The sequence below is a fragment of the Perca fluviatilis genome, chromosome 3 (genome assembly GCF_010015445.1).
Source record: "Perca fluviatilis chromosome 3, GENO_Pfluv_1.0, whole genome shotgun sequence".
NCBI classification, from domain to species: domain Eukaryota; kingdom Metazoa; phylum Chordata; class Actinopteri; order Perciformes; family Percidae; genus Perca; species Perca fluviatilis.
Genome location: NC_053114.1, coordinates 19,896,335 through 19,923,500, shown reverse-complemented (window position 1 = coordinate 19,923,500; position 27,166 = coordinate 19,896,335). Strand labels below are relative to the sequence as shown.

The 27,166-nt window shown below is 39.6% G+C and overlaps 1 protein-coding gene across 4 annotated transcripts in view; it reads right to left on the bottom strand.

Moving 5' to 3' along the window:
• The window catches only part of LOC120555792 (protocadherin-9), a 221,836-nt gene that overhangs the window by 70,454 nt on the left and 124,216 nt on the right, over window positions 1–27,166 (bottom strand). The gene's annotated exons all lie outside the window — the stretch shown is intronic.

Genomic DNA, 27,166 nt, shown 5'->3' with positions numbered 1-27,166 from the left:
AACATTGATGAATAGGAGGGTCAATTTCCCGTTCCAGAAGACTGAGAATGATTATAGAATAAAAAGTCTATTTTGACTTGGGCCGCGTTATTGATGGTAAGGGGAGTTAACACATGGTAAATACAGTCACGTTTCACTGCACAATGACAACAAATAAAAGCATGCAAATAGAACACCATGCACTTACAAAAATTCAGCAAGGTGAAAAGAGCAAAATTTGTGAGCCTTTCGTAAATGCACAGGGTAATTAATGCCAGGCATAATTAATCAAGGCCATGAAATTTATTGGTGGCAGCATATTGTCATGTTTGTGAGGACTGCTGCAGGGACATTTACAGCCTGATTATTTAGTTTGTGTTGTCAGTTTGTTTGCATATTGGCAAAGTCAAAGTGGCCTGCAGAGTTAACAGAAGTCGCCCCCAGGGTGTCCTTCTTCGCACATTCTGCACTCTCTCTGATGAGAGGAATTTCTTAACCAAGTGTTCCTGGGACAAGTCGTATAGCCCCTCTGTTGGAGATATGCATGAAAACACACAGACGCAAATACACGCACACACCATCCTTAAAGCCATCTTGATTGAATTTCGAATTGTTAATTCCGAGTGTCTTTTCCCCTTGCTCTAATGACATTTTCCTCAGGCTTTTTCACAAGTCCAGACACAAGCCTCCAGCTAACCTTTCGTGAGCACAGATAGGTCCCTGCCACATCCTTGGTGATGACAGACAGAGACGGGTTTTACAGTAATTATTGGCAAAAGCAAAGGTCACCCAATCTGCAGTCTAATGCAAATGACCTCATTATATATTTTAGAACTGCTCCAAAAAAATGCAACATTCAATTAACCAAAAAGAGGGAATAAAGAAAAAAATGGGGTGGTGAGGGAGGTGGGGGTTGGGGACTTGGAGGCAGACCTACGAGACTATGGGGAAAGGGAGGGGGGGGATGCATGGTGTTTAATTTTCATGAGGGATGGATGCAGGTAGAGGCAGAGGCAGAGACAGACAGATATGTAGAGATAGATAGATAGATAGATAGATAGATAGATAGATAGATAGATAGATAGATAGATAGATAGATAGATAGATAGATAGATAGATAGATAGATAGATAGATAGAACTTTCAATCTGCAACTCAAGATCTACAAAAACCTTGGAGGAAGATGTCTATCCTTACATGCCGGGCAGTGTTGCAATGACACTAATAATACTCAGCTGACAAAAGGGAGAATGAATTGAAATGCCGAGAAAGCATGTTTTCTGAAATCCAAGGCTGAAAGCTGTGTATTGTACTGTATGTGTCATTTTTTGAAAAGTGATGGTGGATTTTATTATGCACATAGTGTTTTATGCCCTTTTCTATATTAAAGAAAAATGGAAATTAGTTGCATTCAACAGTTTAAATAAAATGTACACTATAGATAAATATTTATTTATCTTATTTTACAGCTGAATATAGCTGTGAAAGTGACCCAATCTGAGACTTTTTTTTTGTAGATTATCAGAATCCAGTATATATTGCCCAAAATCAAAATCAGGATTTGAACAATGCTTCACATTTGCAGTCTCCAAGGACAACCGAAAGTGCATAACCAAGTACAAATAAATGTAAAGGTCTTGTAAAACAGTAGGAATCTTGATAAATGTCACCAGTAGTAATTAAAAAGAGGCAGATGATCAGATGTGGCATTTTGAATGAAGATTACATAATGAGGGGAAGAATCCTCTCTACCGGGATTCCCTCCTTTTTATGTTTGTGTGACAGCTAAAATATACTGATTAGGCAATGCAGCGCTATCAGTTTCACATAAAGTGAGTCATGTGTGTGTAGTTTAAAAACATTTTATAGAGAAAATAATCCCAGGGAAACAGAAGGGTGAGGCAAGCCTTAAAGATTTGACATGTTTGGTGTATCTGCAGTTAATTAACAGTGACTTCATATGTTTTCTTCCTGCTGATGCCAAAGAAGTTAGCCTTAGGCAAGGTAGCCATCTATTTGTTGGCTGCCCTAAACGTATCAAGCTAGCAATACTGAGACTGGCAGCTTTTCTACCACTTCTTTCCAGAGTTAAGTAGGCAACTAGATATTTTTACATGCAATTGTATATCTTCAAAACCTGGATAAATGTATTGATTAATTAAGGAAATGTGCTAAAATGTAGATGATCAAAAAGGTATTATAAACATGATGCTAATCCATTAAAATGAGTAAGGTAAATGATTGGGAGTCATGTGTAATTCACTGGAGCTTCTCTAAAGGTTTTCTAAAAAGGTTTATGACCAGCACATGACAGCAGAGTACATTCCCACCAGTATAATATTAAGACACTCATGAGAACACTCTGATTAATACATGGAGCGAGTGAATACAAAAGGAAATGCAGTCGACGGTGTGACGGTGGAGAAATGACTGCCGTTGTTTGAAGCCCAGGGAAAAGAATAGCAATCTTAATTCTAAATTAATCACAATTATACAACATGACAAATGTGATATTACAAAACAGTCTTCTCATATACCTGACAAGAACAGGCAATAATTGAAGTAATAATAACTTTGTATATGTAATTTCCTTTGAGTTTTACTTCTAGTAGAAAAAAAAATGAGCTTATTGATTGGGTTAATGGTTTCAGTGATGTGCTGTCAAACACTGCTGGACTGGAAAATTTTGCTCAGAGCCCTGTCAGATTTTATTCTGAGGTTTAATGTAAGAATAAACTGTATGCAAGTCAAAATGAGCAAAGGACTAGAACCTGGATTGTTCGAAGCTAAATAATTTATAATTCATCATTTATAATTTCACTACATTACTAAATTAAAAGGTCCAGTTTTAAATTGCATGTGCTATCTCTGTGAATGTGTGTTGTCTGTGTGTGTTTAGTATGTGTTTGCACATGTGTTTAATTTCGGAAAGCATGTTTGAAGATATTTGTATTTCTCTGTTGCTGACAGTCACTTGTAGTAACATTAGCATAAAACCGGCTTAAACTATTCCTCGCTGCCAGTTTACAAGATATTATGGCTTATCGCGCCTGCTAACACTTATTATCCGCTTGTTTTTATAATTTGCCTGACCAAACACACTCACTTTAAAACACAAAGTAAATAGCAGCACGTTGCTGCTGGAAGGTTTACATTCTAGCAAGCCTGCAAATGATGAAGAATAGTGTTCGTCCTTGAGTCTTCATAGAAAGGATACAATTTTAAGCAAAATGAAAACAGGAAAGGATTTTAATATGATTTTTTTTTTGTCTTCCAACAGATAAACCTAGCTCCATACAAAGTATTCTCCAAACTTGTTTCAGTGTGTTGACCCAAATGGGTCAACACACTGTATGAGTACTAGTATCATTATTATCACTATAAGTTGGTGGAAAGGTACAAAAAAATGCAGTATTATAAATGAATTCAACTTTTATTCGTTATATTGATCCAAAGCTTGCATTTCCATTTTTTCCCATGATATGTTTCAGCGAAGTATACTGTGCCACAGTAGCACCGCAATCACTGGGTGAAATATACTGAATCACTGCACAGTAAAGACTCAATCCCATAGAACACAAAACTGATAGAACTTTGGTTTTATGTGACAGAAAACAAATAGTGATAGGGCTTATGACTCGGCGCACAAGCTTTCTCGCTTCTTCCCTGTCTTTCTCCTCTGAGTGTGACCGTATGGAGCGCAGTGTGCAAGTCAAAAACAACTTCTGTGTTGTATTGTTTTCCACATGAACTCAATATAACACTACATTTCTATCAGGCAGACATTTAATGAGAGGAAGCACACACTGAGCAGACGTGCATGCACACACACAAAATAATGCAACCCCTCAACCCCCCACAAATAATCTTATCTAACAGTAGTCTGACACCTGCGGTGAGAGAACACAATTCAACCAGGAAAACAAAACTCACAAAAAAATATTTTTTCTTTCCCTTTCTCTCTCTGCCCTCCTCTCTCTCTCACTCTTTTTCTTTTCCTTAGAGACCAAAGGTGCTGTGCCATCTGCTGGCCACCTTGGAAAATACTTTTTTTTTTTATTATCAATAAAAGGCCACAAACGTGATTGTCTTCTTTGTTCCACTGGTCATGGTTTGGCTCATGATTTTTTTTTTCTTCTCCCTTCTCTGTCATTCCCCCGTCTGTCTTTACACCTTTGCATGTCTATCACTGTACTTCAACACGTGCTGAAACAACAAAATGACTATTTGATGCTATTAACCCCTAAAATACAATAATTTACATCCTTTTCTTGATAATTAATCATGTTTTTTAAAAAGTACATTTCAATGTCATACTCTTTTCCCCGCAGTGTTCATCCACAACCCTGACAAGCTGTGACAATCCATAAAACATCAAATCAAGGGAAACGATAGACACTGCCTTCTGTCAACATAACATTCAGATTTCCTTTGGGATAAAATGCATCACAATATCAGTCAGGCAGGGCTCTATTTTGATGACATAAACACAGTCAAAAACAAGCTTTTCAAACTGCTTTAAAAAGATGAAAGATGCAGACATAAAAAGAGTTCCCAAACTTGTTTCTGTAAGCAACACTCAAATAAAACGTGACAAATAAATCACAATCTCCCCCGTCTTTGATTCTGACTCTAATATTGACGTAGTCGGCTCCTGCTGCCTCTCCAGAGTCTAAGTCTGCCGCCTTCTGCTTTTCATCATTAAATCATAGCGAGGCAGTTCTGAGAAACATCTGCATTCTGCCACATCCACAATGAGGCTCGATCAGTCACTGCCTCACTCTTTGGTTCAACACAAATACACACAAATATACACACACACACATACACACATACACACACACACACACACACACACACACACACACACACACACACACACACACACACACACACACACACACACACAAAGACAAACAAAGATACATACATCTAAGTCACATCTGACCCATTTCCCAAATTGCAAGCTTGGAAGAGGACATGTAGTGTGTGTGTGTGTGTGCTTTGTGTTAGTCATTTACAGAACACTTGCTTAGCATGTGATTATCAACACAGTCCATCATTTTGACTATTTCTGGGCAAAATGATCTTTAAGCAGATTTATGGATGCAGTGTACAGCATGCATTTTTATTTATTTATCCTTCAACACTTTATTGTCTAACCCACATAGGAGACACTTAGACATTTATTTTCATAAAAAAGCATAAAACCGTGAGTCATACAGTATGTTCGTCACCAGACTTACTACTCTCAGAGAGTGACACATGCTGTGACAAGTTCCCTCTCGCTAATGTCCTCAAAGTCCAATTTGTTTTCTTTCAATCTGTCTACACCTCCCAAATTAACTCCAGCTCATCCTACTTTCATACATGGGCACGAGCACACCTACCCACTGCTTTTTGCTTGTTAAATAGATATGTGCGCTATATGCATTTAAATGACAAAGGACCCTATCTCGCATTGTTAAAGAAAACTGAAATATCTGTGTATCCGCTCCATGATTTGGATCCGCTCCAAGATTTAATGGGTTCTTCCCTGGTCCGTGCTACCCCCTTCCAAAAAGTTTAATGAAAATCGGGCTGGTAGGTTTTCCGTAATCCTGCTGACAGACAGACAAATTGAACTGAAAACATAACCTCCTTGTGGAGATAATAAAATTTAAGGAACTATATGTACATTTTTAAATGTTTCTGTGTAATTTTTCATCTAATGATCATAAATGACCTGTAACTGCAAAAAAACTAAATAAAATTAAAAAGACAGTGAAAAGAACGCTATTTTTATGTAGTTTTTAATGCCTTTGCCTAGGTCCAATTTTTCCTGCGAAGTCACAAAATGATTTACGGCAGGTATACCGGCTCTACAGAGCACATATTCTGATGGGTCACAGATTTTGGTGTAACACCAGAAAAGCCTGTGTTAGTGTATCCAGCCAGGTAAAAGGTAGCAGGAGATTTCTTTATGTAAGCCTAATTGTGTTCTTATTTTATTTTAGAAGTTATCTGTTGTAATTATGGCTGATACTGAAGCAGTGTCATCACAGAAAATAAAGGAAATTAAGGAACAAATAAAAGCTAAAAGGGAAAGCGAAAACCCAAGTCAATCTCCGTCAGGCTTTCAACAGATGGAGACGATAATAAAGGATATAAAACCGACCCCGAATTGGCCCTCAGGTGTATAATATGTTTATTTAATTCATAAAATGACTTTACAATGGGCGATGTGGTTGTACGCCAGTAGCCTACAGTAAATTAAGTCCCCCTTCCATTTAGCATCAGATTTGTATTTATTTTCAGTCTGTGTATGTGTTTGCCTACTATTTTCTTTTCCCTTGTCCCCCTGCACTTGTGTAAAGCGTTCTCATGTTTCATGAAATGCGCCATATAAATCTAAGTAATACATTTTGTTGGTCACATGGGGCAGCAGAACATGCTGCAAATCACCTGTCAGTGAAAAAGCAATATGGTGAACGTAATGGTAGAAACATGGTAGTTGTAGTTGTCTTTCTTACCACCCAGTGAATGTAAGTACACTCTTCATTCTCTTTTTAGCTCTGTTTCGGTCTCCACCAACTCCTGAGATAAATATCTAATGCTCTGAATTCTCCACTAACCAATTAGACACTGACTCGGTCAGCCTGATATTTAGTGTTAAGACAGCTGTGGGTTTTCCATCATCAAAAAAAGCTGCCTGCAGCAATTAAAAATGTGAAGAGAGCAAATGAGAGCAGTGTGACTGAACAAAAACAATGAGCAAGGATGCCAAAATTATTTGTAGAGATGAGGGGAACTGCAGAGTTGGGTAATAATCATCTGTGGTTTGTCACTTCAAGTGAATTTTACTGCTTTCCATTGTTACAGTAACGTAACAATATTGATTAGAGCAGCTTTAAAGGGGTGATAGAATGCAAAACCGATTTTACCCTGTCATAGTTGAATAACGACAGTTCGGTGGGTAAATAGGACAACATAGAAGCTCAAAATCCCATTGACACCCCTTTACTATGATAATCTCATATTTTGAAACTGCCGATGAAAACGGGCTAATCTCAACAAAGCTGGAAGTTGACATCAACCTCCCAAAAACCGGAACCTTTGTCAGCCCATGGGTGTATAAAGAGAACGGTCACTCCCCAACATTTACATAGGCTACACAACTGACCTGAGATCAGGTAGTCTTCTGAATCTAGCTAGGTCACGCAGATCTCTGCTATTCCATTACAAAATTCACTTCTGAAACTTTTTTATGCGAGAAATCAACTATGTAAAGCTCAAATATGGGCCGCTTTACGAAAATGGATGGCTAATTGCAAATTTTGTCCGACTGTGTGTCGGAGTTCAGCGCCGGTGCTGCCTGTGTAGCTGCCTCGCCGCCCGGCCTGCCTTCCTTCACAGACCCCGGCCTGCTATGAGGTACGTTAATCTTGATCGCTATAGCTACGCGAGTACTTTCGATAGAAAAAACCCCGACCCGAATCAGTGCAGGTAACACGGAGAAGCTGCAGCTACGTACTACAAGCGTCCCCTGAGCTAAAACGGCAGTGCTCAGGGCAAGTTTTAAAGTGCCTTTGTGCCCCTTAACAGACACAAAATGCAATTAATATGTCTGTGCCACATGAATAGGGCCCTTACGTGTCAACAAGATGCGTTTTCAACTCAGACATTGTTTAAATTCACCTACCCTGGTCCCTGTCTCGATCCTGCCGGTAGCTAGCTTGCCCTGCTAGCTGATAGCCGTTAGCTGCTAGCTGCCGTCCGGTGAGTGTATTCAGACAGACTTCTGTGATAATCATCCCAATAACAATCCACGGAGCGGTGGTGGTGTGGCTATGTCCTCCAGAGGACAAGTCATGTCAGTCTTGAAGTGTATTCCCCCCTAAAAAAAACAGTAGTGCGGTAGTAGCTGTTAGCTGCTAGCTGCCCTCCGGTGAGTGTGTACAGCCAGATAGCTGTTAGCCGTTAGCTGCTAGCTGCCGTCCGGTGAGTGTATTCAGCCAGGCAGTTACTGAAGGCTAGCTTTAGCTTGTGCTTGGAGCAGCAAGTTCATCTGCCTGTTTCCCCTCTGTCTGTCAGTCTCGTTCTTTCCAACTCCTGTGAGTTGTGCTAGTTCTTCGTCTGTATACTCAGGTTTGAATAAATAAGGACGACCATCAAACTCAAAAGGCTCTTCCGTGTGTTGTATATCTGCTATATTCTTCATACTCCAAGCTTCTTCCCTTATAAACAACTCCGCTTTTCACTCTTCACACACTACGCTCCAATCTGCACACTACTGTTTACCTTTTTCTGCTACAACTGAATTCCCAGGAGACGATGCAAAAGCTAAGCTTCAGTAACGCTATTACTGTGCAAGCCACAGACATCGTTTATCCCGTTTCCATGTAGTTACATACTCACTGATATGGTCATAACCACTACAGTGCTCAATTACCTATTTTGAGGGGGAAATAATCTAAACCTTTCGTTGCGAAGGCATGATCTGTCCTATGCAGGACATCCACCAGCCCACCGGGCGCTCCATGGATTTTTATTGGGATGATTATCACAGATGCCTGGCTGAATACACTCACCAGACGGCAGCTAGCAGCTAACGGCTAACAGCTATCTGGCTGTACACACTCACCGGAGGGCAGCTAGCAGCTAACAGCTACTACCGCACTACTGTTTTTTTTAGGGGGGAATACACTTCAAGACGAGACATGACCTGTCCTCTGGAGGACATAGCCACACCACCACAGAAGCCTGTCTGAATACACTCACCGGAAGGCAGCTAGCAGCTAATGGCTATCAGCTAGCAGGGCAAGCTAGCTACCGGCAGGATCAAGACAGGGACAAGGGTAGGTGAATTTAAACAATGTCTGAGTTGAAAACGCGTCTTGTTGACACGTAAGGGCCCTAATCATGTGGCACAGACATATTAACTTGTAGTACGTAGCTGCAGCTTCTCCGTGTTACTTGCACTGATTCGGGTCGGGGTTTTTTCTATCGAAAGTACTCGCGTAGCTATAGCGATCAAGATTAACGTAAAAATTGGCCGGAATTCTCCTTTAAGGGCCTAATAAAATAGCATTCGGGCAATTTTCAGCCCAACCAATGTTACATACCCTATTAGGAGACCTTAAGGAACAGTGTAAAATACCCTATATAATCATTCTATCACCCCTTTAAGGTTTCCGTCTTGGTTGATTTGTCGACATCTGTGGTTACTGGTGGTAACAGCACGTCAAATTTAAAAGTAAAGGTCAACCAGAGTTACATCTAGGGGGCAACAAATTGCCTTTAGCATCTACACTGTCAAAGAAAAAAAAGAAACAAAAAGGAACTTGTGTATCTGCAAACAGCTCACCCAACCAAACTGTGGGTGTCTCAGATGACTCATCTTGTTTTATCAAAGAAGAAACACTCAAAAAGACTTTCCTTTAAACACACTGGCCACATTGCAATGACACAGAGCTGGAGCAAAATAGCTCTTTGAATCCACTTTTTGTTTTTATACTTTTACAGTTTTTGTTTTTATCATCTTGTAAAGTGTATTTGAGTACCTTTTAAAAGCACTATAGAAATAAAATGTATTATTATTAATATTTTTATTAATACCAGTGGCGGGCATATAGACATTTTAGTCTTTGAAAACAGGAGCAAAAATCGCTAAACTAAACAGAATCTACCTGAACGGACTTCTTCAGAGGGATTAAAGTCCATTTATAATTGATGTCATCGAACACCACCTGGGGCTACAGCTGGATCTTAGACACATCTACTCCTTTTTTCCTCTCCACCCTGCAGTGACCTCTTACCTTCTCTAGTGGATTCCTCCAACTTCTCTCTACATCTCCCTTCCCTCTTCATCCCAACTCTGGCGTGCTGTTAAATAACCTGACTTGGCTGAGTGAGAACTGCGAGACAGGAGTACTTCAACCAGCTTCCTCCTGTGCCTTAAGCAGAGCTGAAGAAACCTGTGCAACTGCCACAGAGCATTAGCTACAAAGTTAACCACTACTGACTCACTCATCGGTTCTAGCCTCTGCCGACATCCACAGTCATAAAATGAGACACAGAAATTCTTCTCCATGTGTGTCTCCTGCATCAGGATGAAGGATTTGACACTCAGAGACAGTTAACTACAGAGCAGAGCAGGCTAGGCCCTGAGCACTGAATGGGGAAGCTTGATGTGTTTATGAGTTACAGTCCATGTGATCTTGGCGTTGCACTTTGGCAGCTTTAGACATTATACAACACTGAAGTTAACGTTCTGTGGCACTAAGGAGGTGTTGGCTTTTTTATTTACTCACTACAAATGCTTGTGAGATATACCTTTGTGTCACAACGCATTAAAAATAATGAGAAATATTAACAGATAATCACAAGTAAATAAAATACATTCATGTTGCATTAAAAGCTACACATTTATTTAATCACAGCAAACTCCATTATTCATAATAACCTACAACCCTATTAGCTGTCATTAAATCCTATTTGGGATTCCATTACACCAAACAGGTACAGAAGCACACATTTGTTTAGTTGGATCCCTGTTTATCCTGTGGAAATAATGGCTATTTACAAAGCCATGATTATTCAGCTTTGAGAGATCAAATGTAAACCGATGCAGCAGGGAGGTGTGGTTGGCTTTGGCAACTAGTGATCTAAATCTCTTGATTTTTTTTATGGCATTCACTCAAAAGTACAATGATTGTTTTTGTTTGTTTCTAGAACAGCAAACAAACACATTTTTGTTTATCTTATTAATGACAGTTGAAGGATAACTCACTATATTATAACCTTTGAACAGACTCAATTCAGAATGTCCTGTCGAATTAGTGGATATAATGTCTATAAAACTGAGCAACAGTATAGTTGTTATGTTCCTTCCCCTAAAATTGGGGGCTTTGGTAAAACAACGATATGTAAAAAATAACTTGCATTTCGGTTCTCAATACTATCAAATAAATACATACCTACATAATATATACATTCCTTGACTAATTGTACCTGTATTGCCACATCTGAAGGCACAAAGCAATGTGAGCATTGAATCAGCTGTGCCAAAATCTGACCAATCAATTTTCATAGCAGGAGACATTAAACAAAGTTGTTTCTTTTTATTATATCTCATAGCACTTTCCCTTTCTCTTTGCTTATTCCTATTAACAATAAATTGGATCGTATTTTACCATCTGTTAATGGAAATAAGGTATTATGAGGGTATTACTCTAATACATTTAGTCTGGAAATATGCAACTAAACCACACGGTAAATTCACAACATTATCACAATCTCTTGTTAAAAGCTCAATTCAACTGACTGGAAAATTAGCAAAGTGCTATAAAGTGCTAAAACCTAACGACATTGGCAACAACTGATTAGTCTGATACTGCAGCTTAAAGATAATCTGTATGCATATTAGCTGCTTAAAGACAATGAAATAATAAAAGGCAATGCACAGCAATATCTCTCACTACTCTAACCAGCATTTTTAAGTTGTGGCCTAAAAGTAATTGAAAAGACTTTGTTGAATTGTAGAGCACACTAATCAGCACATTTCACTAACAAAATCTATTTCTCTCTTAAATAGTATGAGAATTACATTTTGCAATCTTTTCCTTTTGCTAAATCACTTGTAACCTGCGCCAAAAGCAGCAGATGTTTAATGTCACTTGATAATGGAAAGAAAGTGATAACGGAAGTGATCTTTGAAGCTGAAGAACCATGGCAAGGTGTTGACAGTGCCACCAAATATCACTACCGACACCCTGCAGTTAGAGTACACAGTATGTGCCAGCCGTCATGGTGTTATAATATGGGCATGCGCACCAGACATACTTGCGCCTTAATATACTAAGACGCGAAATGTCTGCTAAAGAGCCTCGCAAAATCACCCAAAATAATCTTTTTTCACAATGGTTTAATGTTTATGTTTTTACATGCCCTTACATAATTGTATTCACCCCCAAAAAAACTTGAGCCATACAAGAACTGAACACTGTCAAACACTGACACTGACTGTAGCTGCACTATATTTCAAATGCACCTTTGTATTTATTTATGTATATATAGCACTGCACAGATGTAAAAATTCAAACTGCACCTTAGCATATTCCTCGTACATATGTATTACCAACGGTATTACCTGTATAGAGATCCACAACTCAGCAATGTGCAATATGAACAAGTGCAATATTTAATCTATCTACTGTTTTAGTCACAGAATATATATAACTAATAACTAAATGAAACGTGTGTGTATATATATATATATATATATATATATATATATATATATATATATATGTGTGTATATATATGTATGTAACTAATAACTAAATGAAACGTGTGTATATATATATATATATATATATATATATATATATATATATATATATATATATATATATATATATATATATATATATATGTATATATATATATATATGAACGTTTTATTTTTCTCAATTTTTCTCCATTTCTAATTCCTATTTTTTATATGTGTGTATCCACCCTTAGGATTGCTACTTAATTCTGTTCTCCATGCAGTGTCAGTAAAGGAATTCTATTCTATTCAATGCCATGAAAATTATAGTATACAGTATAGTAGGTCCAGTATGACTCTGGTTCTGCATATACTGTTGTTCATGACCGATGCTTAACAAAATGAAGGTGGTTGTGTGGTGAGTAGTGACATTTTCTATTCTCAGCACACCCACAAAATGTTTGTGGTTTTGTGCATGTACATGTATGCTTGTGAGAAATGAGTGCATTTTGTATGTGTTCAATGTATAAAAGGACATAATGTTTCAAATGATGTGGTTTGAGTGGGTGTGAAAACTGGACACAGTTTGTGAGTAGGTTAGCATTTTTAATTAAATGTCCTACTGTGCTTGTTCCTGGATTAAATAAAATATTATGGGATTTTTATTTTGGCTATAAGAAAAGGCTGCAAAAGGATGTCATGCCTGGGTTAGTTGGCAAGCTTCAACGACAAAACGATAATATTAAAACAGGTGAGAAATTTTTTTTCACAAAACATATAGCAATACAATGAACATATACTGTCATATCAATACATACTGTATGGCGCAGAACCCCTTTCTCATAATGCATAAATTACTGTTGACACTCAAAGCCTCTTCATAGTAATCCTCATCACATTGCCTTGGATTTGTAAATCAACCATACACACTTGCTGTTTGCCATTTCACCCATCAGGAAATAAGAAACTTAATTTTTGTTCTAAGAGGACAGTCACAATGAGGAAAAGCTCAAGCCTTAGTAATTAATTTTATGGTCAATGATCTTACCGACAATTATTTCTGATGCAACTAATCATCTGGAAAATAAGAATCACCCAGACCTTTTTCCATTTGTTTTGTTGCCAAGCAGCCAGCAATTTCCCTCCAACAGTTTCTAGTGAAAGCAAGGCGCTAGCGTAATGCATCGTGGTGGATAGTGTGTCGCAGAGCATAATTTGTTTTTGTTTGTATGTGAACGCCTGCCTGTTTGCATTTTGGGAGACTGTGACAGAAAAGGAACACTTCTCTCTGTGTGTGTTTTTTTTTTTTCACTGATGGAAAACCATTCATCCAAAATGTAGACCAAAGCAGCATTATATATTTACGTACAGTTGCAAAGGGGCAATTTTAAGCAATGGATTAGGGTTTGGGAAGGAAATTATGTCTTTTATTCTGACCTTTATTGTGAACATGCAGCATGATGGAGACTAGATTTGCACATGATCAAAAGAGAGAGAGAAAAAAAACATGAGAACATGAGGGACATTCTATAGAGATGTAAAGGAAATGAATAGTAATAGACCAGAAGACATTTTCCACTGTAGAGGTCCATATATTATCTGTTTGGTTAAGCTGATGGCTCCCATTAAGATCTTTTGTTATCCTTTCTTTACGGTCAAAACACTAAACCAATATCCCAACCGATGAAGACGAGGTGCAAGATAAATTGTTTGTTAAAGCAGCAATTACGTCTCATTTTTACATTTATAGTGGCAGCGGCCTCTGGTGGCCATAGTTATTATGACAGGAGCAAAGCAGGAAGTAGGTGACAAAGTATAGCGCCAAATTCCGCATATGGAGATATAGGTCAAACAAACACAGGACTTTTACCCAGGAGACCGGGGTTCAAGTCCTGTTTGGAAATTAAAGTAAACAGCGAGTTTTTTTATTTGTAACTTCATGGAACAAACTGAACTTTGTCACATTCTTTGTCATGTGCGTAACCGGAAGTAAAGTAACGTAACATAAGTGTTTGACATTTATCCAAACAATGATCTTTTTCTAAACTTAACTATATAGTTTTGGTGCCTAAACCTAGTCTATATACAAGATGTTCCACTTCCGGGATTGCTCCGGGGCTGGCGGAAATTACGCTTGATGTCCCTCATTTCGGCCAGATGTCCGTTGCCTTGGGCTTCCTTTGTGTTGGCATTCTAAACTGTGGTCGATTTATGAGGACTATGGTTAACTGCTCCTCAGATCTCTGCAAGGTAAAGCCAAAGACAGTTAGCCATGCTATCTGTCCAATCTGAGTTTTCTGTTGCACGACTAAAACAACATTTGAACGTACACGTTCCACCAAAACAAGTTTCTTCCCGAGGCTATTTTGCAGAGGCGCCGTTGCTCCGTCCGGCGCTTAGTACCGCCCAAGACAATTGTGATTGGTTTAAAGAAATGCCAATAAACCAGAGCACGTTTTTCTCCCATCCCGGAATGCTGTATGGACTCGCCAGAGCGTCCTCCACACCGCTGTGTTTTAGATGAGGATGGAAAACACTCCTGTGGGTTGTATTTCCTGCCACCACTAGGGGCGCTAATTTATTAAACGTTCCTATAGGTCGTTTCAGAGGGTAGGACTAAACAACCTGTTTGGTTTGGAGGACTTGTTGCACTAAAGTTGCAGACACAGGGGCTGTTCCTGGGAAATCCGCTTATCCCTGTCTGATATAGAAACAAAGCTAGGAAAAGCTAAGGTGGTACAGTAGTGTTGTTTTCTCATTTTACCGCTGGATTTCAAAGTAATCCTAGTACCAGAGGTTGCAGTCCCCTCCCACTTGGTCATGTCCAAAACTCCTACAAACTAGAGATACATCCAACATTGACACCCTATTATCCATACATACTGTATCCTTGGTGCTCCATTTTTCAGCTGGACAGGCCTCTTTGTTAGACGTCACTGGTTCAATCACTAAACTTTGATGTTGCTTCTTGGATTGACAGTTGGCTTTACAACATTTTCCATGCTGCTACGTTCTCCACTGAACAATAAGTAAGGCTTTCTCAAGATCTCCTGTAGAGAACAACCATGTCTATTGTTAGTTCAACTGAAGCCTCCCCACCATTTCTGGCCTAGCTGCACAGTAGGGTCCCCTTAAATACAGTATTGTACAGTGGCAGCAATGCTGACTTATGTTCCAGTAAAATACAGTATGAACAACTCTTTAAAAAAAGCCTCAACAAAACAGATCTGTAACTTAACCTGTTCAAATCCACCTTTTTGCTTGATTTTTGTCTATTTCCCTTTCCCAAAGGAAACAGCTTATAACAGAAGAACTGCAAGGCCAAAATGCATGTATGAGGCTTCATTCAAAACCTAAATTCTTCTAATCTCTGAAGATGTACTTGATTAGCATGTGAGTAAAACACAACATACACTACAGCAGTTCAAACATGATTCAAAATAGTTATTTTGGTCCCGTCTAAACAAATTCTAATCTAATTTTTGAAAAGAAATAACTACAACATACTTTGTGCCACACAATGCAGATCACAACACATACCTTCTACACCTTGTCAACAAGACCTCTATAAAGTTTCAGAACTCTAATCATGGAGCTGCATCCTAACTATCAGCATCAAACTCTATGATCTTACTGCCCATGTTCCATCTTTCCATTTTGTTTTCTTCTTTGGTTACTTTTCTCTTTCTCTATGCACTTCTTTTGTGACACACTCGGCCACAGCTTCTGTAGTCTAAGTACTTACACCAACAGCCCGAGGCAGGATGCCCTGATTTCCCACAGTGGGAGAAAGGCTTACTTTTGACGGCCATGCCTTTTATGCCGGTGGTCAGGTTGCACAGACAGATTGATGTACTCAACTGCTGATCTTCTCTCATCATCATTCCCATTGGCATACTAATCTCTATAGCCCATAAGTTACCTTCAGTTAGAAATCACATTTGAATGATTTAATTTAAATATTTTAAAGCAAGTTAAGGAGGATCCCTTGATCGTGACTTTGATGGGTGAAGTCATATCTGATAGATAAATAGTACAGTAAGGGTAAGACAAGCCAGCAGGGACAACTGCAGGATTGCAGTAATACGCAGTAATATACAGTGTCAGTTAAGCTTTGTGAATGAGGATGACAGATCATCGGTGTGCAACCTTGCTCCCTATCAACTCAACACCATTTTTAGTGTGACAGTTTGAACAGACCTCAGATATTCTGTATTACAAAGTAAAGGGACCCATTTAAAAACCAGCACATAATGCTAAAAAAAATGTCACGCATCTCCATAATACGAAGGTGTCATTCCTTCTCGTATAATAACATAATATTTTCAGTTTGGCACGAAGTGATTTGCTTTCCAAGTCATGGATATACACTCAAAATGATGTTTGGTGTTGAAGAATATCCTGGAGCAATAACGTATTACACATCTAGTAATAAAATCCCAAGAGAGAAAAAAACAAGGACGTCTGCCAGTTACATAAGCTGTAACACAAGCTCAGCTGTTTTTTGTAAAGATAGGTACCTCCATTCCCCATCCACGTAAAAGAAAACTAAATGGCACAGACTCAGAACAACTGGTATATAAGTGTTTGTGAATTTGCATGTGCTCACTTGGGACTCTCCTACAACCTGCCAAATAATATTCCAACTGGGAAACAGCACTGCCGTCATATAAAAAAGTGATGTATATTGTTTTTTCCTCTCACCATCCCTTGTTACCAATTTATGACAGTGCAGCAAGGGGAGAAAGACAATATTGGTGTGAGGAAAATGGGGATGACAGACAGGACCAAGGGAGAAAAAAGAAAATGGAAGATGGAAGTCACAATATTAGTTTAAAGAGACAGCTGCAATATTCAAACAATCATTCACAAGAGCTGACTCAAATGGCTCACTGGCAGCGTGTAAACAAACTTAATGTCTGCAGTCTGTATCACCATGAATCTCATAACCCGCCTTGGCCCTGAAGCCTTTTCTCAGCCTCCCCCACAAGTCCAGTGGCTTATCGCATAAACGATTATTGACTGCTTTGCAAGCCATCAATAGCATCAGTGCAGTTTTACATGTGGTAAGCCCAGCAACTTCATCATAGTAAGCCAGTAGAGGCAGGAAGCTGAGAGGTTGGGAGCAAACCAGGTTCTACAATCAGAATAAAAGCGTCTGGAGTTAGTCTGGCTATCCCAGACCAAGCTCAATCTTTTCAGAGTGAACATTAGTCTGGGGAGTCTGCTCTGTATTGCACAAAAGGCGTGCTCAACGGACATAGTTCAAATGACTCTGTACGCAATTGGATAGTCCTTCAACCAATCAGACCAACGATACGGGTGACGTAGCAGCGACAGCGGCATCAACGGGTTGCTGCCATGGAGTGCTGCGCTTCGGTGGCCGGCTTGTTGAATGTAAACAAAAAGCTGCTTGGTCGCTTCTCTATCGTCATCACATTAAACCCATCAATAGCGCGCCAGGTGGATAAGCCAGTTTGTGGTTCCCGCAAATTTGTAACGGAAGCAGGATAGATAAACGTACAGGTTTACAGCCTGAGCTGCAGGGCGAAATCAAATCGGCGGCAGATCGGGCTGGGTTTACCCAGTCTAGTCTGGAGTGGCATTTTCTGCAGAACCATGGAGTCCTCAAATTTGAATGTGGGTTACTTTGGATTACTGTAAATGTTAATTATTTGACTGAGAATATTCCGTGAAAAGGGTACTGTATGAATTCAACTAATTGTGGACTCCTGGAAATGTCTGTGTAAGACAGTTTGGAGGTAAAAGAAAGGGCAGAGCATTCCAGTATCAACAGTGAATTGCAACAAAACAAAAGCCCACGTAACATGGCTGTGTGATGGTGCAATGTATTGGGATATAAAATGGTGCCTCAGGTTTTGCAGCTGAGCCAAAACAACTTAATGGATTAATTGGGAACCAACAGAGATAATTAGGCCTTTGGGGTTGTATGATTCCATCCCTCGTCGACTGTTGCCTCAGAACTGTGATGTAGTGCGTTCCTGCTGTGTAATCGAGATAATTAGCAAGAATGTTGTGTCACTGTCCAAAGATTAGCAAAAGGGAAAGGCCAAACAAGGCTCATTAAAATGTGGTTCCAACCTAGAGAGACTTGATAGGATTCATTTACTGACAGAGATTGTGTCTTGTTTTCTTTACCTTATTTGAGTCCTAAGAGAAGTGAGGGATACAAAGATGAAAGATTTAATTTTTTCATCATATGACAAGCATTGTTCTCTTCAATCATGGAAAGGGTCCAGGCTTTAACTTGGCAGACATTAACCAGTGTCCACAAAAACACACTGCAATGCAACAATTTCTTCAGCTCATATGAGAACAATGCACACTACTGTGATATATTTGTCTCCCCTGAGGAGAAATGACTATGGATAGCTAGCTGTTAGCTGAGACTAACTGAGCTAGGGCTTCAGTTGTTTACTGTGCTCTTATTATTGGATGCCAAGGTGTCCTTCTGTGAGGCTGACAGGCACTGAGTAGTAGGCCAAATTGATTGGTCTGCTCTTGCCCACCAAAAGGACCTGAACTCAATTTGCTTGTGATGGCTTCAATTTCCTGGCTGGACAAAATCCCCCCACTCCTCTCCCTTGCTCTCTCTCCCAGCATCCCTTCCTCGCTCAAGAGCTGTCATTTAATTTCATTACTCAACAGGGGAGGTTCATGCCCTGTCACATTTGTCTGTCTTTCGTCCCTCGCTCTGTTCAAGTGAACCTTACCAAGAGCTACAGGAAAGAAAGGCTTTTTGTTTTCTAAAGGCACTGCTTGTTTTACCATATCCTGGAATAGTATCATTTGCAGTATTTGCCTGGCGACAATTAAACCAAAGTTTGGTTAAAACAGTTTTCTTTTAAAAGTCGGTTGGCAGCTTGATCCTTTTTTTACCATCCAGATGAGATATGCTAGTGAATCAATTTTAAGATAAGTTAATTGTTTTTTAGAGTGTCCAAAGATGAAGGCAAAGACATAATCCACAAACTATGTCTACACAAACATGCTGCCTGCCTTCATTTGGGTGTGGCGTGTAAAATAACTAGGAGTCTCTGTGTCATTACTCCTGCCAGTATTCAGATAGCTATTCAAGGGAAGGTCATCAAAGGTTAGACTAATTTAGGGCTCGCTTTACAAAGCTTATTTTCATCCACCACATTTCTCAGGAGCAAAGACCCAATTTGCTTCTCCCACCATACTGTAGCAACATCTTGTAAACTAATTTTAGATGCACATAATGCCCTAACGGTCAACGGCTGATTAGAAAGAAAACAGGATCTAACGCTGGAGTCAAGCATAAAGGTCTTTGAAGTGATTACCTTACATGTTTTGGCCTTGCTTTTGTTGCCTTAAGATAAACATGTGCAGCCACTCAGCATATGCCAGCTTATGTCAAGATAAAAGATTTTACAAGCCATTATCAGAAATCCGCAGATTGTACTGAGGGTATTAGCTGGCCTCAGAAATGTGCTACAACTGCAAAGATCTTGCTCTGATAGACACTGTGGATGGTGGGTCAGCCTCACAGCACTTTTAGATGATCTCGATGACAGGAAGGAGATTAAGGGCTGGCAAAATGTGAGGTCCATAAGATAGCAAATCACATACTTTTTAATGTAACAAGAAAATATCCTAAAATGTTACTTAGGTTTATTAATCTATACTCATATTCCCTTCCTTTCACCCAGTAATAAAAGCAATTTCAAATCCTTACAATCATAAAATCACACACATAAACATAGAATATTCTAACAGGAATCACAAAATCTGAAAGGAACGTGCAACATGCTCCTCCCCCAAACTCTCTACTGTATAATTGTCTTTTGCTTTTACTCTTCTTTGACTCAGAGGATTTGCTCTCTTCTGGGTGTATTTACCAGCGGTCTTACAAGCTTTTACCTCCAGGAAACAAGCAGCTGATCTGGCTCATATTTTACAATGATTCATCTCGCTCAGTATCAACCACGAGGCATAAGTGCGATACAACAAAATTAAGGTCGCTCAGCCAGACAAACAAGCTGGGGAATTTCAAACCTATGCCTGTTTTTTCTTTTTTTTCTTTGTGAGCCACTGCAATTTATTGCTATAATGAGACAGATTTCTTAAAGCTGTTTTCTAGTTTCTAGTAGCTGTTGTTTCCATTCTTTCATTGCCTTTTTATTTCAAAGGAAATGCACAGAAAAACACAGACTTCATACTTGCTGTAGAGCCCACCATACTGTAGCTCTTAACTAAACCCAAGTGTAGCTCTTTTTTTTTGTATAATCAAATCAGAATGAAATTTAAAAAATAACTGAACAAGTACACAAGTAACATCAATAAAGGACTGCTTTTAAAACATTGTATTCCTCATCTAAACACTATGTTCAATCCATATAGTGAACTTATATACTATTCATAAGCAGCCTTACATCATCTGAGCTGTTTGATCAGTTAAAGCAAAGATGACTTCTGCAGAGAGTGTGTTTAGTCTGCACGGACATGCTATGCCCTGCCATTGCTTGCAGTGTCTCTTCTGGCTCCCTTCAAGTGAATCAAAAAGCCCCAGAGGGACAAAGCCAGAAGCTTATCTATTGTGTATGGGGGAACACCCTGTGAGTGCAATGAAGGGGGAGAGCAAGCTGGACGCTGACGGGTCTACCAAGCTCCAGGGAAATTACACAGATACATGCTAAGAAATTGCACTGAAATATAGAAGAATCTTCTGTTCTTTGCTTCTCCATATCCATCTGTTCCACATGGTGAAATTGTAATTTCCATTATCGTATCGATCCCATCATCAGCCAGAGAGGAAGATACTGCAGGATTCATTTTTTTTCTGTGACTCTGATAAAAACCGAAAACCGAAAACCAAAACACCGAAAGAAATTAAGCCAATTATTAGTACCATTGCATTTATGGCTATGACTGTGTACTAACTTTACTAAAATCAAGGCATTGCAATTGTATAAATTAATATTAAAGTTTAATTAAAAAAATATCTAGCAGAAATATGGTTACAATCTGATAGTCACATACAGTATACAGTAGCCTAAGAACAGAATAGCTTACCTATTGTTATTATTATTATTATTATTTGAGGCACTTTCTTGCAGGATTTCACTGAACATATCAGACAACGAGGGTGCATGCCCCTCATCTGGTGCAGAGAGACGAGTCTTTTTTTTCTGCGCTCTGATCTCTTGCGCTGGGCGCTGCTCCGTGCGCTGCTCCGTGCGCTGCTCCGTGCGCTGCTCCGTCGGCTGCGGTTACTGTAAAACGGGCTTCGCGCCGAGCTGGCGCAGGTAAATGTGACGTCATTAAATCTCCGTGACTATTTATACTTGCGCGTGGTGGTCGTGACACTAGCTGCAGTCTTCTACTGAACAGCGGTGGCGCTAATGAGCAAAGGCTACCGACGTTGCCCTTTCTACGGACTAGAAGAAGAAGAAAAAGAAAAAGGTAAACAACGGCAGAACTGGCAGCAGCATTGCCGTCAATGCTTCGATTTGATTCAATGACCTACTTCGTCGGATCAAGCCTTTCATTCACCATAAAAGAACTCATCTTAACCCAGTAAGTTTATCAGAGAAACTTGCAGTCACTCAGAGTCCTGGCATCCGGTTGTCGGCAAACTCATTCAGACCTCCTGTTTCCGCTTTGTCGCACGCCGCTGAAAAAAAAAAGAGCCGTGCGCGACCTCGGCTCGCGTGTCATAAATCGGACGCGCTGGCCAAATATTACGTCATTTTGAAGTCACGATGTCGCGCGCCACCTTGGATGCGTCTAGTATATAACGGCTTGTCTCCACGCGGGTTCTCCGCATCCATCGCGGCCTGGATCATTTCTTGTGCGCCCTGCTTTATTTCCGCATCCAAGTAATGGTCTTTATAACGGTACAGATCCACTTTTGCGACATGACAAATAAATACTTTTAAATCCAAAAACATCGTTCTTGTGACTTAACAATACCTCTGAAGTAACTTTTAAGACGTGCTTGAAGGTAGCACTGGAGAATTTCTGTTTACTGTTGCCAAGCAACCAGGAGTAGGCTAGGCACGCCTAGGAGCGCCCACAAGCGATCGCATGTCGCTCTCTTTTGTAGCTAATGTGACTGTGGGGTGACGCGTGGTGTCGCGACGTCATACAGCCATGGTTGATGCTCCACGCCCCTGACCAGCAGCTGATTGTACGAATGCATGAGGTGGGTGTGGCTACTCGAGAATTTCAACAGAGTGTCATGGCGGCTCGTTGAGAATACGATCTCGTAATTTATAAAAATAGTTCACCGAAATGTGTTTCTGAAAACATTTTAAGTGAGAAATAGGCCATGCAGTTGCTGAATCTGTCTTCGTTTCAGATCGACAAAGGTTAGTTTGAAAGATTTTCGTCTACTTCTACTGGATAGTCGCGTCGCGTTCAACGGAATCATTTGCATAAAGCTGGGCATCGGCCAGCTTTTTGACGCGCAGCATTTTTTCCAATGTAGCGCCGCCTTCCCGGAATGCTTTGCAGGAGCGTTGAAGTCGCTTGACGTCACCCATAGGAATAGAGTGGAGCGCGGCGCGACAGAAGCGGCTCACGGACAAGTGGATCTGTACCGTAATGCGGATCAGGTACAGTCGCGATGAAGTGCAGAGGATCCAAATAGATCTCACTGAAACGTTTGCTGACGGACTCTAAGAGCGTACTTTTCATTGTTATCACTCCGTGGTCCGTCTCAACCTCTTTGCTTAGGAGACGCTTTGCAGGTGGAACGGGTACTGACACACGTGCAGGTCGCGGTTTCTGTTTGCGTCATAACAACATTTCGGGCGAAAATTTTCGGTGGCCGAATATTCGGTGCATCCCTATTATCAAATACATAAAAAAATAACAAAACCCTGGTTTTAATATTGGCAGATTTATGGTAATGCATGTATTAAGGTATATATACAGTCACATTGTATTGCTCTCTGCTACTCTAGCTACTGCCTATACTGTACTTAATCACAGTAAACACCATGTTATAGTATGTCCACTGTTTGTATAATGGCCACAATTTCACTTACCATACATTTTTGGTGAAGGCTTCAATGGACTGAACATTTGTAGCAACACTGAATTTTTAAGACATTTACAAATCTTGATTTAGATTATGTCTAAACTGTGTCTTGAAGGAGTAGTGAAAAAAATGATATAGACATCAAGAAACATAACCTTGAATAACAGCCATGTAGATGTAGTAGTAGGAATGAATCTCAAATTTTGCTTTGGGTAGCCTAAGTATATTTAGACCCATTAGCTTGTTGCAGCTGTATCAAGATTGTTAGTTTTTGCAATGTGTTTATATTAAAATAAAAATTGCTATTGGCCGATAGAATTATCATATTTTTAAAACTTCCACATATCACTTTGAGATGGTGATGATAAATCCAGTATGGGCCAGGTGCTATACAGTAAGTGAGGTGTCAGTAAAAGAGATTCAAGAACAGTCATCAAGCATGCCATAGTTTCTGAATCATTTATCCTAATAAGTAGTCATAGCTGATACAAAGCTAACAATGATCGGCAGATCTCTTTAGCACAGTAGGCATTCCAACAGGCACTTCGGAAACCAGGTACTTTGATACAAGTTACTGTGTGAAAAGACGCAAAAAAGAGAGAAATCCATGTTCAGATGAATTCAGATGACTTTCTCCTGAGACATTGTGTGAAGCTCTGTCTCTATCCAGCAGCAAACCAGTTTCCTGCTCCTGTCTGTATTTGAAGGGTAGTGATGTGTATAATACTTCTCACCCTGGCAGGTTCAGTGGTAGATAGGAATGACTGAGGTAAAGGAGAAAAAAAAAGTAAGTGTATGGTAGCAGAAGATTGTCTGACCTTCAGAAGCAATAGGCAAAAAGGTTCAGTATGTGCATGTCAGAGAAAGGAAAAGAGTCCTCCCAAAATACTGGTTACACCATCCCAGACTGACAGTTTATGATCATCGTATAAGTCAAGGCAAAGCCATCCATCTATGCATCCATTCATCCATCTATCCACCTACGTAAACCTACCTATTACGCATAGATATATATATATGCTGTCCAAAATATCTACCTATACATATATATATGCATAGATATATGCTGTATATTGATTTTCTGTCGTGGAGCTGTTGTAACACAGCCAGTCAAATTGCATTCTAAAGCAAGATAGATTGTAGTGTGCACACAGCTGTGCCAAGAAGATAAATCAATTAAAGTGACCTGATCTGACAAGTAGCCACATCCTCAGACGGGCTTAATATGAGAACACAGATCCATGAGACTCATGCCTATCTCTATCTCTCCATGGATTTTTTTCTTTTTTGGTTCCAGAAACTCTGATTAAAAGACTTGGTTGACAATGGTTCAATAGGACTGCCCCCTACCTTTAATATCACTTGAGAAAATACAGTAGATGATAAAATCTCTACTTTGTCTTAAGTGGAAAAGAGTTTTAATCAAAATTTGTATCAAAAGGCAGTCAGCCTCATGACCTGCAAGTCATTTTAATATGGTTAAGAAACAGTAATAACAAGGGAAATTATTTTATTGAGAATTCCCTTTGAATCATCCATCCACCTGTCTGTCTGTACAGTATGCACATGCATACCTATCAGCTTTGAATCTAGTAAAACCTATCTTGTCATGACAATTCATTCCTCTTTATCAGCTGACCATCATCAGTGTCACTCACACACTCCTGGCTATGGAGGGATTGTCATATTCCCCAAAGGTTGTTTCACTGTAAAAAGCTGTGTAGATCTGGAATAATACACTAAGAGCTCTGCTTTGACTCAAAGCAGTATGGAGAGTTAACAAACTACAAAGATCAGACTCAGGCATCCTACAGATATACATTATATTTTGGGTACTTAGTGGCACAAGCACTGTATATGGAAAAAAATTATTGTACTCATTACAGGGTCTTGATCAGAGTAAGAACTGTTAACCACTTATCAACAGCTACTCTCCCCATTTACATTCAGGTTTGTTTATTGTGAAATGTCAGCCACATACAGCACAGTGAAACCCCACTTCTGCAATATGATTGCACTCACGAAGAGGCAATCCACCTTATCCACCACAGTATTTATATTGCAAAAATGGGCTCCGCTGCCTTTTGTCTATGTGAAAAAATATGCTGACATTTTCAAAACAATGGAATACTGTAAATGGACAATAGGATGATATCTCTACTGTGGTTACATATAAGTGTGATTTTCCATTTCCCTTTTGTTTGTGTTTCTATCTGTACAGTACAATGTGTACAGGCCCAGTGGGCCTGTAGAAATGTATGAATTACCAAGATAAGTCGAAAAGATTTTGGAGAATTGCCCCTTATCAATAGAGATCTAACGTGACTTTGCTTCATGTAGAGGCAATGACTGACTTGACAATTTAGACATTTAAACCAACAATCAAAGATTCAATATTGACCTCCAACCAATGCTGGATCTGAGGACAATGTCATTCCTTTGCGGTGTGGAGGATAGCTCAGAGGATTTTTATCCTGTATCAGTGACTTTCATCTTAAGGGTCAATTTCTAAGTATCAATCATCTCAGCGCTCCAGCCTCCAAAAAGTCTTGCTAATCATAAGCTCTAGTGCAAACACATCAAAGAGATTTTTAGAAAAGCTGTCTTCAAGGCAAGGCTGTTTCAAACTGTATTACCACTGACGATACAAATGGATTTATATTGCACCTTAACATGGCAAGAGCAGACTGAACACTGAAAGTGATCACAATCCGAGGCAAAATTGATACGACTAATTAATGCGCATCCAGAGAGGTCTTGGTCTTTAATCATCTCAAGTGTGCGCTCGCTTTTATCAAACCACAGTGGAAGTAAATGAAATGTGATTTGTCTCAAGTATACCAAAAGAAATAATACATTGTTAATTATTTGTCTTGGGAAATAAGGTACTTAATTCAAGCAGTACAGCTGTGAACAGTCATCTCTCAAACATTTAGTTTGATGGGCTCCGTTTCCGTACTCAATATCCAATGGTATAATCACTTAGAGAATTAGGCAAACAAAGGGTTTTCAAGGAGAGAAAAGGAAAAAAGGGAACAAAGTAACCGAGAGAGAGAGGGAGAGAGAGAGTGAGAGAGAGAGCGAAGGGGGAGACAGAAAAAAGGAGAACTGATATACCACATTTGTTTCGAGAGCATGTACTGAGACAGGTAAGCCGTATAAAAGTAAACTCTTTTGTTTTCCATGGTGCGGAGTGCTTGGCTATTATGATAACCCTTCACTTCAGCTGTCAGCTGATGAAGTTCAGCATGCAGAGAGAAAGACAGAGAGAGAGAGAGAGAGAGAGAGAGAGAGAGAGAGAGAGAGAGAGAGAGAGAGAGAGACAGTCACTCTATCAGTCTATCAATATCTCCATCTCTGTCTCTCCCAATTCAGTTCAGTTTCAATCTGCTTCATTGGCATGACAGGGAAAGGATCCACTGTATAATGCCAAGGAGCACACAAAGGCCTAGGACAAATAATGGAACAAGACATTCGTAAATTATGGACACTAAATAAATAATTAAACATATTCTGTCAATATCAATCATATCATATGATTGCATAGTAGTATATAAAACCATTCAATTCATTTAGTATAATTCGAGTCAGTGTCTAACAACACACTAGGCTCGTTCAAGCCAGGCCTGCGCAGAGTCTATCACTGGCGATCGCCGTCCAATCCATGCCGGTTAGATTTGTGTCCGACTTGATCCCGACTTGCTCTGACGTCATGCACACGTAGGCAACGATAACCTCACGAGATCAAGGTCGCAGGTTTGAGAGGCAGGCAGCGCAGTTGCTCTTCCCCGAATGCAAGACCCAGGCGGAACCAGGGCATGATGGGAAAAGCCTGATTGGTTCAGAATGGACTCAACATGATGACATTTTATATAAACATTGTATTGTTTATGAATTGGTTTGATTTAA